This window comes from Diorhabda carinulata, chromosome 7, assembly GCF_026250575.1.
Source record: "Diorhabda carinulata isolate Delta chromosome 7, icDioCari1.1, whole genome shotgun sequence".
NCBI classification, from domain to species: Eukaryota; Metazoa; Arthropoda; class Insecta; order Coleoptera; family Chrysomelidae; genus Diorhabda; species Diorhabda carinulata.
In genome coordinates, this window is record NC_079466.1 from 6960372 (window position 1) to 6979891 (window position 19520).

General features: G+C 32.4%; 1 protein-coding gene across 2 annotated transcripts in view; it reads right to left on the reverse strand.

The window, feature by feature from the left end:
* LOC130896680 (protein quaking-B-like) overlaps nucleotides 1-19520 on the reverse strand; it is a 724732-nt gene that overhangs the window by 566879 nt on the left and 138333 nt on the right. The window contains exon 2 of one of the 2 annotated variants that reach the window (XM_057804935.1): nucleotides 6829-6853. The exons of the other annotated variant lie outside the window; for it this stretch is intronic. The gene's annotated coding sequence lies outside the window, so the exon portion shown is untranslated. The remainder of the gene's footprint in view (nucleotides 1-6828; nucleotides 6854-19520) is intronic. 2 annotated transcript variants of the gene reach the window in all.

The window sequence follows — 19520 nt, forward strand, 5'->3', positions numbered from 1 at the left end:
GTTTTATTTTGTTTTTTCGTCAAAATATTTCTAGATTTGTCGAATGAAATTTTATTCGTTTCTCGTTTGTAGGAGAAAGGAAGATGTGGATGGATTTGATGCTATCTATATCTCTAGTTTAGTGGATTATGACACGGCCTGAGAACGTGATTGGATTTCTTTTGACTTACCTATCTAAATAGACTTTACGATTACATATACCTGATTCACTGAATATTTGTTTTATATGTATATACAATATGAACTTGAATATGTTTCGAAAAAATAACTGAATGGTTCTTGCATACTAAATATGACTTATAATCGAAAGGACGGAAAATTTCGTCCCTGATAGAGTGGTAAGTAACAGGGGCATTTTATAGACCGAATGAGATTCTTAGTGGCAATTATCCACAGTACATACAATTTTATTCACGGGATTGGGTTTTATTTCGATTTATTAGAGTCCTTTTGGCAAATCTACGGTAGAATTATTACTTAAACTAAGATTATTGCGAATTGTGTGGAAGAGGGGGTATTTTTCCGTTACGATTTCGATAATCTATTACTAAAAATTCATTGTCTAGCAATTTTTAATCTAATTTTAAATTTCTTGTATCAAATATATAGTGTACGAGGATGTATTGACAAATAGACTGGACCAGTTCCATGCATAACCAAAATATTGCGTTACCATAGCAACGAACAATAACTTAAAATTGTCAGTGTAAAGTTTGACGTCAAAAAAGTAAACCAGAGTTACGCAATAAATTAAAAGAAAAAAATGTCCACCGAAATTGGAGTAATGAGCCATTATCAAGTACCTGTATTTAAAAGGGTTAAGAGATAAGCAAATTTACGAAAATATGCTTAATACCCTTGGTGATCAGTGTCCTTTAATGCGATAGTGAAAAATTGGACTGCAAGCTTCAAAAGAGGTGAATTTTCCATTTCCATTCTGTGTCAGTCCCCGAAAATATCGATGCAGTTCATGACATGATTTGATCAGAGCGTTGAATTGGGCTAAAACGGATATACGTTTCATACGAACGCGTTCATCATATAGTTCACGTCAATTTGGACATGATAAAAATTGCTGCAAAATAGATCCCCAAATGTTTGAATGTTGACCAAAAGTGTGCAAGAAACATCGCGTTCGATCTGTGCTCGATTTGAAAACGATGTAGACTTCTTAAACCGAGTTGTTACTATGGATGAGACTTGGGTACATTCCTACGATCCAGAAAGAAAGCAACAATCGATGGAAAAGTTCTTGCTTCAGTTTTTTGGAATTGCCATGGAGAAATCAATAACTGGAGATTACTATTCGACATTACTGACCACTCTACGGGAAAAAAATGAAAGAGAAAAGACGCGGAAAGCTATCCAAAGGTGTTTTGTTTTTGCAGGACAACGCCCCTGCACACAAATCTCATGTTGCCATGCAAAAACTTCGTGATTTAGGGTTTGAATTACTAGAACACCCCCCTTATTCACCAGGTTTGGCTCCGTCCGAGACTATTATCTCTTTCTTCAACTGAAAAAAAATTTAAAAGGTCGTGAATTTTCTTCCAACGAGGAGGTAATAAAAGCTGTGGAGGTCTGGTTTGCAGAGCAAAAAGAAACATATTTTTTGAAAGGTCTAGAGACGTTGCAGGTTCGCTGTAATAAATGTATCCAATTAAGAGGAGAATATGTTAAGTAATTAAATATTTTGACATTGAAATTTTGTTTGATTCTATAGTAGGCTAAGAATTTTTCAATATATCCTCGTATATAAGGTATATCTATAAAGTTTTTCGTCAATAACTGCATCGATTATTCATGGTCAAATGCATGGGTTAACGTTAAGTCTGAGCTTTCATTATAAAATATATTTTTTTATATTTTACGAAAATAAGTTCCTGCATCTCATCAACAATATCTTATTACTTATATCAAAATCTGGAAAATAGCACACCATTGAAGAACAGTTAACTTTACCTGCTGTTCAAGAAGTTTTGAAAGCTATTCTGCACAAATCCTTGTTTGACATAATCAAAAGAATTCCTTTGAGTAACAACACTGTACAAAGACGTATTGATAAAATGAGCCCAGATTATCTGCAAACAACTCATTTGTCTATTCAACAGGATGAGTCGAATTTACCTGGCAATGAAACATTATCATTGGCATATGTTTGATTTAATATGGTCGAAGAAATTCATGAAGAACCGCTTCTCGGGAAAACTTTTAAGACGAACACTAAACGTAAATCAATATTTAAAACCCTGAGTGTTTTTTTAAAGGAAAATTCGCTCCTGCCCTGGCCGGGCGATACCGAGGGTTTATAAGCCATCACAAAAGAATTGTTCCAGAGGTAACTGCAATTCACTGTGTTATCCACCGACAACATCTAGTAGCGAAAAATTGGAGCGATGCATTGAATACACGCTTATTCGCACAATTGTGCCATGAAAATGATGAAGACTTCCAAACTGATTGCTGGTATATTTCTGTAACTCACTTTTAGAGTTTTTGGAACGTAAATATACTGATTTAAAAAAACTTGTTCAGCTTTAAAGCAAACATCGCGTGTTTGATAGATTGATTCAAAAAATTTAATGACCTTAACTCACAATTACAAGGCGACAGCCTCAATTTAATAAAAAGATAGAATTTAACTTCAGTTTCTTTTGGTAAATTGGAATTAATGGAAAGGAAAATTCTGGTGGGCGGGAACTTTCACAGAAATTGTGGCATGTAGAATGCCTTGATGAAGATTTCAGACATACATTCAAAGTTCGATATTCTGCATGATGATTTCAAAATCAGTTTTGAAGATATTCTGTCGATGTGAATACTACCAAGGATCATACATCGATTTGATGGAACGGAATTGGAGAATGGGATATTACAAGAGGAACTACTAGATCTTAGCACTAATGAGGAGTGATCTTTAGAAGAGGATATCAAAATTTTTGGGTGCAGGTAGAAATACCCGCAAAATATCCTGGACTGTGGGGAATTGTGCAAAAGCTTCTGATCGGGTTTCCCTCGTCTTATCTTGTTTTAGTGCCGTTACAATCTGATTAACAAAAAAGGAGTAGATTGAAAATCACAAAATGAGAAGAGCTGCTATTATTCAATAATTTGCTATCAATCCATTAAGTACATCCCTCTCATTAAAATTGTATTTTTTGTTATTACCATTGCATAAGTTACATTACGTTATAAGTGTTCAATTTTTATTATATTACGACTGTTATAACATTAATAATTAATAGTATAATAATTTATATATTTGACTATTTCCTTCGAAAAATTTAAGCCAACCAAAAAGCTGTAATATTTTATGTTTACCTAGCAACGATCAAATTTCAGCGATAATACTGCACTAGTGCAAATTATCGATAATTTGCACTAGTGCCAAATTTTCGTCTAGGATTAATAAACATCATTTGGTTTTAATTTTATATTTTAAGAAAAGAAACAATTATTGAAAATGCAATTAGAATATACAACTTTACTGGAGGCCGACGATGGTGTTTCTATGCTGCTTCCACCACTTCTTATTGTTACTTCGCTACTGTCATTTCGCATTTTTTGTACAATTTCCTCGTGGTGTTCACTATTTACTTGGAGGTAACTCTTTATCGAGGCCTGATTTGAGTGTCCGGTAACCTTCATAATTTGATTTTCTGAAACCCCAACCTTGGCAAGCTGAGTAACTGCCGCAGCACGGTTCGAGTGATTTGTCACTTTTATTCTTTTCGTGTCAATTCCTATAGCTTCCGCTGCATCTCTTGTCCACTTTGAAATTTCATTTCGTCCTACTGGACAATTTTTAAAAAAACCTTTTGATGTTTCCTTCATCCATGATGGGTTTACAGTTAAGAAAAGACGATCGACCGTAATATGTTTTCCTCTTTTTTCTTTCAACATTTTAAAAAGCCTGCAAAATTATAATGATAGATTGTTTGATATCATGCTTTACATTAAATACCTTATTGGGCATTTATCAGGCTCGGTGGTGTTTTGGACTAACCATCTTTTTTCTGTTAACCTATGACTCCCTCCTTGCGCTGTCTTAGAAAAAATAGGATTATAAGCTATGCGTCCTGTATGGTTGCCGTAGTTGTCAAATTCTTCTTCAAAGTAACTCAAAAGGCAATTACATGCTTCTCCTCCTCTCCACGCCAGTTCATATGAAGCAATATGAAAGAACTTGCGTTGAAGTCCGTCCGGAGTCGACTCGTCCCAAATGGCACACATTTTATCAATATCTTGTCCTGATAAGCTAGATGCACTTGTTTTTCTTTTTTCAGGACACTTTTGCAACTGCTACCTTTTTGCGACTCTCGCAGTTCTGGCGCTTTCAAACGTTACATCTTTAAAAGGATCGAAAATAATGTTAAACTCTTCATAACATTTTTGTTGCAAAATTTTCGCTACTGTATTCCAAAGTGTTTTGACAACACCTTCTTTATATTCTTCCCCATCACTACGTCTCATGTTGAAAGCGAAATCTCTTAGAATTACGGCCAGCTGTGCGACAGAAGTTTCCTTGTTCAAAGTGTATTTTCGTTCATCACAAAATTGTTGAAACTGTCGCCACGCAGAATCTCTCGACTTTTTCGTATTCAGTGGAGTTAGTTTATCCACTGCGGCGTCTATTACTTGCGTGGAATTCTGCCCAAAACGTAAACTCATTTTGAAATATTTTTTCACGAACAAAACTGTTGTCAATAAGTTACCGTAGATACCAATTCAATGCCAATATGATGATCGTCAACTACGGTATAATTTAAAGAATAACAAATTTTAAACACAGAATTAAGTTTATTTTAAATTAAATTTTTCTCAGGAAATAGTCTGCCAAAATGCCCTCTCGTGCATGTCAAATTGTCTCATAATTTCCGCGAATGCGCACTCGAGAAAATTAAATTATCAACAATTTGACATGCACTCGGGACATTAATATTGAATAAATACCTACTGTACAAAAAAATACACTTAATGTCTTTTACCACTCCGAATGGGAGGTTTTTTAAATAGAATTTGTGAGAATTGATTGGTTCTTTTGCTGTGAGTCACTATAGATTTCAAAAAAGTGGACGTTAGCTTTTTTGATATCCATAATCGATCAAAATTTAATTGAAAATATGTTTGGTTGATTTTATTATCAAATAATTAACCCTATAAAGCAATCAATTCGAGCCTTGTTATTTTCGAAAACTATCAATTCATCGTTGAAACTCAGTCATGATGCAAGTTTCCATAGATAGATCTAATCTAATCTAAGCTGCAGGTGGTCGACCAGATCCAGCAAAATTTTGAAAGAGATCTATGAAACAAAAAAGTTTGGGAACTGATAATCTTGAAGGCTGGTTATGAAGTTATAACTGAAATTTATTACACCAAGGCTATTCAATATTTGCCCATTTGAGAGACATGCAAATAGCTTAGCATTGTTAGTTTCCACGATTAGTGTCTAAAAAGGGTTTAAATCAATATCATTGATATGGAACAATGGTTTCACAATTGCATCTATAGGATTTGTTTCTATAAAACATCTATTTTTGGACCTGTAAATATTACCACACTAACTAAGATTAGTTCTTTGCTCCTCGTGAAAATCTAAAAGAAATAATTTTTATTTTGATCAGTAAGGGATTGCATTTATCTATTAAAGCTCAATTGCCTTATCTTTGCAGTATTTTTACGAAAGAAAATGTAAACTAATCCTCAGAAAAAAAACACATGGCAACGGATCTAATCATCTTCACAGAAAAAATAAATCCAATTTTGTTTTTCATTCAAATAATATGAATAACACATTAAATCACCTTGCAGAATATTACAGCAAAAGCTTTGTTTGTTTTCTGCTAAGATGTGGAATTTGAATTTAAGTAATTGGTTTTTCATTTTTTTCTACGAAAATAATCGCACGTGATTTTTTATTATTTTAGTGCTGGTCTTGTGAGTTGTTAGCAACTTCTGAAGCAAATTTTTTCGGACAAATATATAGAGATTGGCTAAATGTGGTTATTTGCAAACTAATCAGTAAAAATAGAATATGAATCATTGTAAAAATTTCAAAGATTTTTAGATAAGTTTTGGCACTAACTAAATACTTTTAAGTTGAAATATTCAATTTTCAATATAGTAGGAAAATATATAATTTTTTATTTGTATATTTATTCCTTGTACAATTATTTCTATTGTTTGCTATATAGTTCATTTTTCAGTGCTTCTATAATTTTTTTAAACATAATGTTTATAAACAGATGTTCACAATTGATTTGCAAATGGTTCAACAGAGCTTAAAACATTTATAAATACTGTTTAACTGATACAAATAGATATTAATTGATCTATGTCAGAGGTTAGAGCGATGCGTATGCAATTTTTGTATGTAATTTTTAAGCTGATAGAAATATTCTATCATTCATCAATCTATGTCATGGTTCGAGGTGATGTTTGAACAAATTTTATTTTTCATATGTATGACTGAAGCGTTGATAAAGATATTCAATGATAATAAATAATATTATTCATGCTAAAAATATGGAAATTTCCGTAAAGAGAATGATATAATTTAGAAAAATGAATTAATGACTGAAATAATTGACAATACTGTTCAAGAAATGTCTTTGTCATTATGAATATGTCATATTCAAATTTCTTGAATAATCTTAATTAATCCGCACATTTACTTATATGATATGAAGTGTTTTTATGAAGTGTGGAAGGTGTAGAGGTAAGGTGAACTCTATAATGAGTTAGTTAACATCGAGAATAGGGATTTTTATAATTTCAAGACCCATCGAAATTCGTGGGCGTATATCTTCTTACGGCAATACTTACCCAGTGAATACCGCATACAAGTACTCTGCAAAAAAGTTCAAAATTAGTTGATTTGAATTCAAGAAGACGGACATATTTAATGAGATGCAAACCTATTTTCATTCCTTCTGGTCAGCAATTCTCAACTTGACGCCGACTAACTTCCGAAAAATGCTGCTTCCGTATTCTATAATCTGTTACTTTCCTTTTCAATTCGTCGCACGTTCGCTCTTTCAATACAAACGTAAATGTTTCTGTAAAAGATAGCATTACCTACAATGTTATATTGAAGAGGTAGTTTCCAGTTGAAGTGCAGTGTCTTAATACTTGTTGAAATAAAGTAATGGAAAGAACTCTTTCAATTATTCCAACCAAAGAGAAAGCTCACAGGCGCGTAAGTAAAACTATCTCGTTCTCTACGCCGTTGCTTCCACCGGTGTTGGAGCGCTTAAAATGTTTCTTTCTACATTCTTTTTATATTCTATGTACTAATATTGCTACGTTTGAGTCATGGTATAGATACATGCTTTTATCATGAAAAACAAAATAATACCTATGAGCTGAACTACATTAAATACAAAACTTCTGAAGGTTTTTTCAGTATTTGGAGATTTAGCACTTTTTTGGCGTTGGCAACAACAAAAATAATTTTCAGTTGTTCAATAAGTACAAATAGATTTTTCCACTTTTTACTCCTTACAACTTGTTAAATTGTTACGAACAAGTTGGCGAAATGGCCCTGTCCAACTACAATGGAAATTTCAAGATTCGGCGGATGCGGCAACCTGTGATGTAAGATCAAAATACTTCTAAATTTCGGTGGACGCGCTCTTTTGATCTTTGTGTGTAAAAAATTTTTTATAGCGAGCGGTTTATTCGCATTGTTTGTTTTGATTATTTTCCTGGAAGGTCTATTTATTTATTTGTTTTGTTCCTTCACTTTTCTTGTTCTAGAGAATTCTTTTGGAATAGGTATATAAATAAGTTTATGTAGCGTAGTGAATTCAGTCTATAATAAATAGTCGTAGTGGACAGAGAATTAGCAAAGTAGTCGGAGAATTTAAATAAATTATTTAAGTGATAATTATAAGTGATTCATTATAAGTTCAGTGTAGTGGATAGTGTGTAAATAAATTAAGAACGTAAGAGACAGTGTTCATTAATTCACTCCACGAAAAGAAATCGTATAACTCAGAAAAATATTACAATATAAATTTGTGTAGTACGAATTTTCGTGTTACCATAAATCTAAATATGTTCGATTGCGTATCTTATTTGTCAATTAGAATGATGAATGTTTTGGGTTAAACTAGTTTTTCGTTTTTCATGTATTCAATTTTATCAAGCCATGTCTACCAATATGTACTCAACATTCTGTTTACTACCACTACATTTATACTATCAATTAAATTCAGGTGACTATCGGTTTATGAGGACATTTGAAATTTGCTTCAAAGAATAAGTCCCGCAACTCAGGTCTTTTACCGAAAAAAGTTGTGAGTTTCATGTAATACCAAGACGGTTGATTTATTCAATCCCTGCTTAAGTTTTGTATTTGATGGCATCTCATTTCTTTTGGTAGATAGACCTTCTTTTCTCCTTTCTAGTACCCTCTATTTCTTAAAACCCAACAATGAACTATTTTAAAGCCTACTATAAGTAGTTTTTCTTTTTTTCTTTTCCGGAACTACTTCTTGAGCTTCAGCTACAATTTGTCTCAATGCCTACTTCCTGTCTCTATGTGTTTTTCTCGGAGGCTTTGATATTACAATTTTTGACAAGTTTGGTCGGTAAATGTTTCTCAGTCTATTGTATTCACAAGTCGAAGATTCCTGCGCTTGAAGACTTCCAAAGTCGACATTAATTAGATGGAAACCGCCCAGACTTGTAACTTTCGAAAGTGCCACGTAGGCTTGACCTTATGTGAATACTGCAGAACCGATATCCGTCAGCGTATTATTGACACTTAGGCCTAGTTATAGCATATGCTATACATATGGAAAACTTTTCGCGAAAAACCTGAATTCTATTAATAATTTCAAATTCAGTTTTGACCTGACCAAGCTCGTGAATATGTTCTTCATTAAATGTAATGTATATTTTTTATTTTTGTATTTTCCGGATCACTCTTTACTTTTTGCACTATATCGATAGATCCATCAACATTCAATCAATTGTTTTATTTTTTTTATATATCATATAATATGATATTACAAAGCTATTTATGCAATTGCTATATGTAAAAAACTGAACCGAGTAGATTTAATAGACCTCCTGTGACTTCCCGAGACCCTATGACACGCTGCGTCACTATGACTCTCTTGCACTCATGGATTGTCATTCAAATAGTCATACCGGCCTATTACATCTACTGGACTGCAATTGCAAAATATTTCAGTTTTTCCACGCTTTATAAACTGAACTGCCATGCCCCCAGATTAATTACTGATATATCTACAAGGGGAAAGATAAATGCGAGGTTAATTTTATTGACCAAAATTTTTAAACCAGGTTTCAAAATATAGTGAAAAAGTATTAGTAAATACAGCCAATTTCACCTTGAAAATTTAGTCTATTTATTCTGTCTCTCATATTGCCAACTGATACGTTTAAAGGATAGGAATCTAAATCTGATTTTCTTATTCTTGTGCAGATTTTGAGAACTTTAATAGCGCTAATTTTGCTTGTCGAAAATTAGTACTATTCATGAATTTTTCACTCAATATTAAATATTTACAAATTATTGTCATTAGGAATTTAGCTAGTTGAATTTCATATGAGTGGATGTTGTTTCTCAGATTTTTGATGTGAATTTCTCGGTTTTCTCCACATTAGTATATAATTGTGAGTCCATCTCAGTATTTGATGATATTTTTATTATTATCATCTAAGTTCTATATAATTATAAACTGATATTTGCAAAATATTACAAAAAATTCGATTTTGCTGTTTTTAGAAAAATATACCTCAAAAACTATTTAATCGTGATGGTGATTTGTTAGTATTAAGGGTGTGAGTGAAAAAATCCGTACAATCTACAATATTTTCCAATTGTGCAATTTTGCAGTTGTCAAATTTACCAAGTATGAACATTACGGCTCTGTTAGTTCAGTTCCAAGTATGATAAATCTAAAAGAAACGGACCAAGTGAAATAATTGCCAAGTCTTATAAACAAAATCAAGATCTCAACAAATTGTTTAGGGTTAATGACTTTGTAACAATGGGAATAGCCAGACAAACAATTTTCAATCACTGCCAGGCATTCGATTGAAAGAATGTTAGGACTAGGTAAAAAACCAAAAAAATGCCAAAAAAGGGAAAGAGAGGCTTTGGTTAAAATAGCTAACGAAAAACTGGGAGTCAGTTTACGAGAAATGGACTCAAAACTTAAAATTGATAAGAGATATGTAAGCAAAAATCTAAGAGACAGAATGTAGTCTCTTTCCAATAAGGTGCCACACGACCTATTTTCCTAGTTAAAATTTTCGAGTGGGTGCTTATAATTTAGAGGGTGTACTGGGGAGGGGATAATATTTTCATACTGTTAATTGTCAATTTAAGAATAAAAAGCGACCAGTTTCAGGTTTTTTATCACATAGTATATAATAACGCTAAAATCACTTATTCCATACATATGGACCGCATTGTTTGAAATCCCAAACCCCTTGGATCTACTTCACACTGAAGTAAATTTGCTACAGATTCCAAAATACTGCAAATCAATGTTATAATCCGAAACATGTATTTCTTCTTATAGTTATCTAATTGTTTTAACATCTTTATTACTTGTACTTCGACAAACTATTCACTATAAAACATGAAAATATCGAAAATTTCTCATCGTCTTTATAAAGAAGTAATGGAATATCATAAGACACTAAAATTTTCGAATATCTTCCTTTCACTATTTCTTATAGCTCAATCAAATTTTATGTGTCAATTTGCTTCGGAACATCCTCGTATAAATAAATCAGGCGTTTTTATTGAGCGAAAAAATATATTGCTCGATAGAGTCCGGATGTCTTACAGCGCAGAAAATTTCAGTGATCCAGTTATAAAGACTGTCACATTGAGTTTTATTGGGTTCATTTGAATTGTATATATTAGAAAATTATTTCCAGGATCGATAACTGAAAAGCGAAAAGTGTTAAGTGACCGCCCCAATAAGCTCTCAATTACGAAACAACAAACATAATAACATTAATTGAAAACCGTCATCGCCGTTTCATTGAAACTTGCATGAAAGCCGGACTGGAGCTCAAACCATCAAGCGCTGACGAGAAGCAAACTGTGATATTGGAAATGTCTTTCAATACGAAACATCGTTTTCGAGAAACGTTTTAAGTATATTTGACGTATACATTAAAGAGTGAACATGCTTTCAATTTACAATTCCAACTTAGTGGAAAGGTCAGATAATGATTATTTTGAAAACTTTCTATTACACATTGCATGTCGTTAGGATTTTGTCGTATTGTTTGAGAGTCAGTATAGAGAGAATATGATTTATTGCCATAGAAAATTCAACAATTTTGTGAACAAAGTCAGCTAAACAAATCAAAAACTATCAAAAAAGAGCTATGAAAAAACTAAAATCATAATTTCAGCAATTAAATGTAATTACAGGAAGTTACCTAAAATTCTCAATTTTTCCTTGCCTCTGGAGGCTCAAAAATACTATAGTGAAGCAGTATAAAGATGTTTTATGATTTTTCCAGAGAAAATAACATTTACAGAATTTTATGTACGAACTTTTATGCTCAAGACAAGATCATTCTACATTTTACATATAGGTTATTGAAATTTTTATTATATCTGATTGTGAGATGTGAATTTGTAAATACAGATTATGATCGAAATTTTTTGGAGGGTATCTAGAAATGAGCCGAATCATTAGATCCTGAATAAGACATAATGATTGAAAAATTAACAAAGCAAAAAGAGCAGGAATTTTTTTTTTAAAATTCGTAATGTGTTCTCCTACTTGAACTAGATACAGATTTGCTCTTTTTTTAATTCAAGAATAGAATGTAACGAACGCTCCGCTAACGAACACCATAAGGGTAGCCGACAGCATTGGATTCAAACAAAGAAAAGTAGATTATTAAAGCGGCGGAGAAAGAAACTATTTGAGCAACTGATCTAATCTCAAATAGCGAGCAATGTAGAAGGTTTGTGATTGTAATGTCATTTATTTTTTTTTGGTCTAATGAGGAGTAGCTTGTTTTGAATGTATAATATCAATAAAACATATTGAATTATTCTATAGTCATAAAATAAATGCTGCTGCGAATTATCATAATGTGGGGATGACTATTGGGAAGGGAAACCTCAAATATCCATTGTTAAGTAATATTTACACAAAAATACCGTAATTCATTAATCCAGTATTATCTTCAAATAGAAATATTCATATTTTCCGGTAGAATTAAATACGTTTATATTTTTTTAAAACAACAATATATATCATTTTTACCCATTGGACTATATTTTCGAGGTAAGGTCCCCAATGTTTGTAAGATTAAAGAAAACCTACGAATCCTAGTTATTTTAATGATGAAGGTTTAGATGAATTGTTCATTATTATCACTTCCATCATCTATAACTTGATCACGAGTTTTAACGTTTCTTCGACATGATATTTACATTGTGAGAGCCCAAGGGGCCGTTGAGCACATAGATCTTTAAATAAGTCCGTCGTGCCTCACTTGACGTTACGGAATGTCTTGACGTTCTTTGAGAATCCGATCAGGCGCTTTGATGACTTTAGACAAGCTGTGGGGCTTGCGGAAGTGTTTAAACCGCTCTTGTGTGAGTGCAGGGCACTCATAGATGACGTGGTCTGCGGTTTCGTCCTCCTTCATGCACCAAAAGCTTTGCGGATCGTCCGTGATACCCATGGTTTGGAGATGACCTCTTAGATGGCGGTGTACGGTGAGAAGTCCATTCAGTAGTCGGATTCCGCGCATATTTAGTTGGAGTAGTTGTTGGGTGTGAGACGCACAAGGTCCATCCAAATATGACTTCGGTTGTCTCATGCTAGGTGTCTCTATTCGTCACTTTTAACCATACCAAAGATGTGTTCTGGGCCCATCGGTGAGTTCGCCGATCTCAGTCTGGCGAGTAAGTCCGCCTCGTCGTTGCCTTTGTTGGCCGAATGACTGGGTACCCAAACAAGTTGGATCTTACTCACCAGATTTTGTAGAACTTGCACTCCAGCACTAGCCTAGATCACACCTTTTCAGACATTATGGCTTGTATGGCAGCTCAGCTGTCTGAGCAGATTAGGATTACTGTGTTTTTGTGGCGTCGATTGAGTATCGCTCGTCCAGATTCCATCACAACGAAACCTCGGCTTGGAAGACGGTAGAGTGTTCCCCAACCAAAAAGATTTCCTAATTTTGGAGTGACCTCTCAGAAGTCTGCTCCGACCAAGCTATTTCTCCTGGGGCCGTCTACGTACCAGATGTTTCTATTATTCAGTATAGCGGGCTTGAAGTCACTATTCCACTGCTCCCGATCAGTGATATGTGCCTCCAAACCCTTATTGTTATTAATGTAGTCGACTAAGATATATATTCGACTTAAAATAACACCTCAAAAAGAAATCCAATCAAAAAGTATGTGCATGCTCCTTTTCCTGAATCATATTATAATAAAATCTAATACTTATTATGAATCCATTAACTTAGGCATAATAAGTGATGAATTATCGAATTAGGAAAATTTGGTTGAGAAACAGAAAATTGAAAGAATAAATTTGAGAGGACGTGACCTCCAAAATGAACAATTAATTGCAAAATCCTGTTATAGGGAATCTGTTTCCAGGATATTCGAAAAGATTGAACTATTTAGAAATGCCAAAAATTATTCCATGTACAAAACTCCGCGAAACTAACGAAGTTTTTAGAAGAACCGATATCGGAGTTACTTTTATTCTGAAACGAAGACAAAAACTACCAAAATCAACTGAGTCAATTTTTTTAATCATAAGAACTATGGAAACAAAAAACATTAACAATTCTTCGCATACATTTTTAGAAACACGGGAAACACTTTCCGACAGTAGTGGTTTCACAAAGAACGAATTTCGTATTGTTTTTATGTAATCCTTACTTTAAAGTGAAAATGTAGAATGAACGAGATTTTGCTGTCACCACTCCCATTGCCACTAGGCTCTTATATACAGCAATAGATTCATCAAAAGAGAAGAAGGGGAGAAAAATTCGTTCAATATTCTTTTTTTCCTTGAATAACTTTACAAATGGCAGATTGAACTCGGCATTTTTCATAAATTCTTACATATATTTTTACAGCAAGTCCAGACAACTTTTAGCCTTTTCTTATATCATTCAAACTCTAGTGACAACTTGAATAAGAAGAAACATGAAACTTGACAATTGAAATAAATTATCCTATTAAAAATGTTCTCCAAGCAAAATGTTCCCATCAAGATAAAAGTTTCAACTATTATACATGTTCAATGTATTTCATATAATAGATATGAATAAATCTACCCAATAATGTTTTCAATGTGTTTCGAAAAATATATCAGTATCCACATTTATTCTATATCAACTTGCCGAGTTCAATCTGCCATTTGCAAAGAAAAGAAAAGAAAGGATATTGATCGAATTTTACTTCCCATCTTCTAACTTAGTTACTTATTCAACTACTTTCCATTGAAATTCCATTAAATAATGACGAATCAGGGTTAATAGAAAAATAGGATGGAAGATCATTCCCGATTTTAAATTCTACTATAGTTGGAGAGGGCCGGCCTAAGGAGCCATTTTGCGAGCTTGTGTAACAATACATAATGTGAATTTCCAAGAAAGCAGTGAGAACACCATCATTGTCGTGAGTGAAAGATTCCCGAGTTAAAATAAATGTTTCAAATAAAAAGCAATTCAAATAGCCTCCCGGGTGGAAGTTATTCTGGAGTGTCTATCAGACAAAAATATTTTTGAACTAGATTTCTGCAATATTTGAGATCTTTACACTAATATAAATGTTGTACACTAGTATCTGAAGTCGAAGAAACCTAATATTCTAGATCTGGCAGAAACAAAGGTGAGCTCAACAAAATCCAAGGTTCATCTTATAAATCCTGGATACGACTTACATATCTGATTCAGGTATAATTTTGGACTCGTCATCGTTAGTGATGACATACCCTGCCAGCACAAAGAGAATCTTCAACCTCCATTGAATTTGATATTATATAGTTTAGAACAACGACGCAACGAAAAACAAAATTTTTTGCTTCTTGCACACCTGCAATCAATCCATCTAAACCAGTTATTGTTATCGCTGATGACTTTAATGCTCATCACGTCAGCTGATTGAATTTTTCAACATAACTGACGATGAGGGGCAGGAAGCTGTAGATTTTGCAAACAGTTACGGACTGACCCAACTTATCATCTCCGATTTTGATAGAGACTTCGCTAGCCACTTAGATCACAAATCAATTTCAGCAACGTGTGATAATTCTATATCTTTTTGAAAAAAGTTTGAATTTATTTCCTTTCTTGAAAATGGCTCAACTTCTTTGTGAATTAAAATACTTATCAGTGTAGGTGCACATTGATATAAAAATATATGAAATAGACTATTTCATTATCCGAGTAAAAAATATGAGTGAATCATAAATTTTGGCCAGAAATTATCTGCAGCGTGATTGTTCTATAGTATTTTATTCAATGATGTATCGTTGTTTCATTTATTTCAACATAAAATTCAAAATAATTACTTTGATGTTACCTGAGGTAGAAATTAGTATTTGTTACCCTTCTTTAAAAATAAATTGGTTGGGGATTTTCCTCTGAGGAAAATCAAAGACAATTTTTACAATTTCACTATCGTCTAATGGATTTCTGTGTATACTTTCATTAAATGAGATTTCAGGAGATAATGCATTAGAGAACAACAAAGGAGAAAATAAGATGTTAATGACTTTAAAATGAGGAACAAAGAACGTGAATTAATGCAATAAACTAACTTGTAGACAGATGGGGATATTGCCGAGGTTCTAATAAAGCTTTTCACTAAGTTCAACATTCAGAAGTTTTTTCATGTACCAGACGAACAACTTGAGTTTCATAAAAAAGTGTTTTCTCGTTTATAAAATGGAGAAGAAGAGAAGAGATCTGATTTGTCTGTATAAAAACTAATTGAAATTATTTTATAGTGATTATACTTTAGCATGGAGGCATTCACATTGATTCCTACTTCTCAACATGATTTCCACTAGTACTAAGGTGATTTTTATATCTTCAAATCAACTTTCATATAATTTTTTTCAACGCTTTTCACCGTCTGTCTTGCAACCATTCCTACATGTGTAGGTCACTAAGTGATATATGGAGAACATGAAGAGGATAATCAAGTTATTCGCAACCAAATGCTCTTGGAATTGCGTAGCTGCATGTAGATGGGTTGGGTATTATTGTGAAACCAAATGAAACAACTTTATAAAATGAAAAAACTTTCTAGCCATGATGAAAAATAATATAACATAACTATAATGAAAAAATTGTTACAAATAATTTCTATGTTCTGAAGTTTCGATTTAAATAGAAACAATGTAAAATGGACTTTGATTAAAAAAACCGATTACTTGAGAGCAGGATTTGTACTTATGAAATGAGAAATTGAAGAAGTTTATTTCTTAGACCTTTTGATATATTAATGCATCCAAATGTTCTTGATTTTAGATCTCTTCTGTTTCAAAATTAGTGACAAATATCTTTTGTAATATTGAATGCAACACCAATCATCTAAATAACGAAATTCAGAATAAAATAAGATCTGATACTTGTAATATTATCACTAATTTCAAAAATAAATTGAAAAGCAAACAACAACAAAACAATATCAAACCTCAAAATATAACAAGAAATTTATCAATAAAAACAGTGATTTCAAAATTTTGAAAGCAGATAAAACTAATAAAACTGTTATCATGAAATCAGAAGCTTATAATAATGAAATGATGTATTGAACGATAAGACAACTTACTTAAAAATTAAACACGATTCTACGAATTCTTATCAAAAACAAAATTATCATCGAATTCGATCTTGGGAAGGACAACTTTTTATTTCGCCATCAGACGCAAAAAAATTGAAAATTCACAATGCCTTACCCCCTAAAATATATGATTTCCCAAAACTGCACAAACCTGACATTACCCTTCGACCGATTGTTTCAAACTCCTCTCACCCAATTATCTAATTATTTGAAAAATATTTTGAGAAAAATTTTATATCAAAAAGCAAATACAAAGACACATGGGATTTCAAAGAAAAAATTAAAAGGATCAAAATTCCCAATGAATATGTATTTATTTCATCAGATGTGGTATATTGGATATTCCTATTACTATTACCATTGTGAAACATATATTAATGAAAAAATGGGACAAAATTGAAGAATATACAGAAATACCTCAAAACGAATTAATAAAAGCTATATAACTCACACTTACAACATATTTCAAATATGAAAATGAAATATACAAACAAATTGATGGTTGTGTTATGGGGGCTTCCATTTCAAGTGTTATAGCACAATTTGTAATGGAAGATCATGAGGAAACAGTCCTAAGCAAACTTGATATAAATATTCCATTCTTTTTCCAATATGTAGATGATTGCATTACTGCTGTACCAAAGAATCAAATTTAAAACATAAATAAAAAATTCAATTCTTATCAAAAAAAACTTCATTTCACAATGGAGGTTGAGCAAAATAATCAAATCAATTTTCTTGATGGCACATTATATAAAATAACAATAACATAAGAACAGAATGGTATACGAAACCAATTTGGTCCTCAAGACATTTAAACTTCAATTCTTGTCATCCTATGTCACAAAAAAGATAATAAGTTTGGCTGATAGCTGATGCAAAAACTGCATTAAAAGAAAATAATATCCGAATAAAATGATGAATAACATATTCAAAAAAAGGATAAACAGATACTACAATCGATTTAAAAACAAAACAGAAACGAAACATCAAAACATAAAACATATTTCCTCACCATATCTACAAGGACTTTCCCAACAATTATCGAATTAATTCAATAAATATTATATTAGTATAAGTCATAGAGGACATAATACATTATCAAAATATTTCACTAAATTAAAATCTAAAACACCAAAAACCAAAAGAAGTAATATTATGTATCAACTGCCTTGTAAAACCTCTCAGTATTTAGAAAATAGACTAAGATGTCATCAATACGATAAAAAATATAGAACTGCATTAACGAACCATGAAATATCAGAAAACATAAATTTAATTATAAAGATTAAAAAATTCTTGAAACGGAATCTAATACACCAAAAAGGGAATTCTTAGAAATGGTTCACATTCATAAGAACAAAAAAGCTATAAATGCTCCGCGTCGTTCGGGACAACTGCAGTCGCGTGCGGGAAAGTATCACTTTCCCCACTTACATTAGGATTTCTCCATACACGCATATATACGATAAATATCGATTGCTTTAAGGTCATAAGCAGAAGATGAAACTAATAACAGACCGTATTTACAGTTGGTTGAAATTCTGATATGTTCAGTCATTTTAAATCGTACGGACCAATGACAAATGCCGATCCAGCGTCTGTATACCGCCGACCATAACGATTCAGATGCAGGATATCAAACCAGTAATCATCGAAAAATCAAAACAAGGTTTATTCCAACCAACAATACGATGAGTTACTTTTGCAACTCAGCATTAAGACATTTAGAAATAAAATCCGAATATAAGTTCCGAGTAGAATTGGATTTATTACACAAAATGAAAATGTTTTTTACTACATATTGATATCACAGCTTCCTAGTTAATTGAAAAATATCAGATATTTTTATGAAAATTGTCAGTATCTGTAAAATCTCATTTATCAAGATTTTGTCAGATAAATTAAGTTTTCGTTGCTAGTTGTTTTAAGACCAGTATTGAACTCAGGATTCTATCTGTGATGTTCTATTGAGTTATTCTTAGTAGGGTTGTGTTTGAGGATTACTTGTAACAACGCAAATCTATTTTTTTATCAAAGTATCAACTACGAGTCTCTCGCACAGAATTTGATTATTTTCCAACTACAAATATTCTATGCAGGACACGACAGCTATGATACATAATATATTCTGTCATGCGTACAGTTAAAAATTAATGAAATTCAAATAATGAACCGAAGAAACAATTTTTTGCAGTCTGAATTATCGACTTGGTATGATTGAGATGAAGAAAAATAATATGAGTTCTTCACGAAGAAATCAAATCAAATCAAATAAGCAAACGCATTTTGTAAAACAATATCATCATTCAATTTTTAGAATGGACCATTCCGAGCCCTACAGAACGACTGCAAATTTTTTACGGTAAAAGATTGTGTGAAAAGCTTTCGATTAGAATGATATGGGGAGTCGAGAAGCCATCTGAATGATCGCTGTTCTTGTATAATTAAAGTAAAAGGTAAAATCCCCACCCCACCATTCAGAAAAACTATCAATACCTTTGTTCACTTAATTATAAGATAGTTTTTGGGGGGTTTTTGAAATGGTAGATTATGAAAACACTAATAGTAGAAGTAAATTCAAAGAACGCAGTGCTAAACGTGAAGGCTTTTGTGAAGGTAAACGATTTATATCTAGATTCAGAATTTGTCATAGGAATTATCGTAGCTGGTCGCA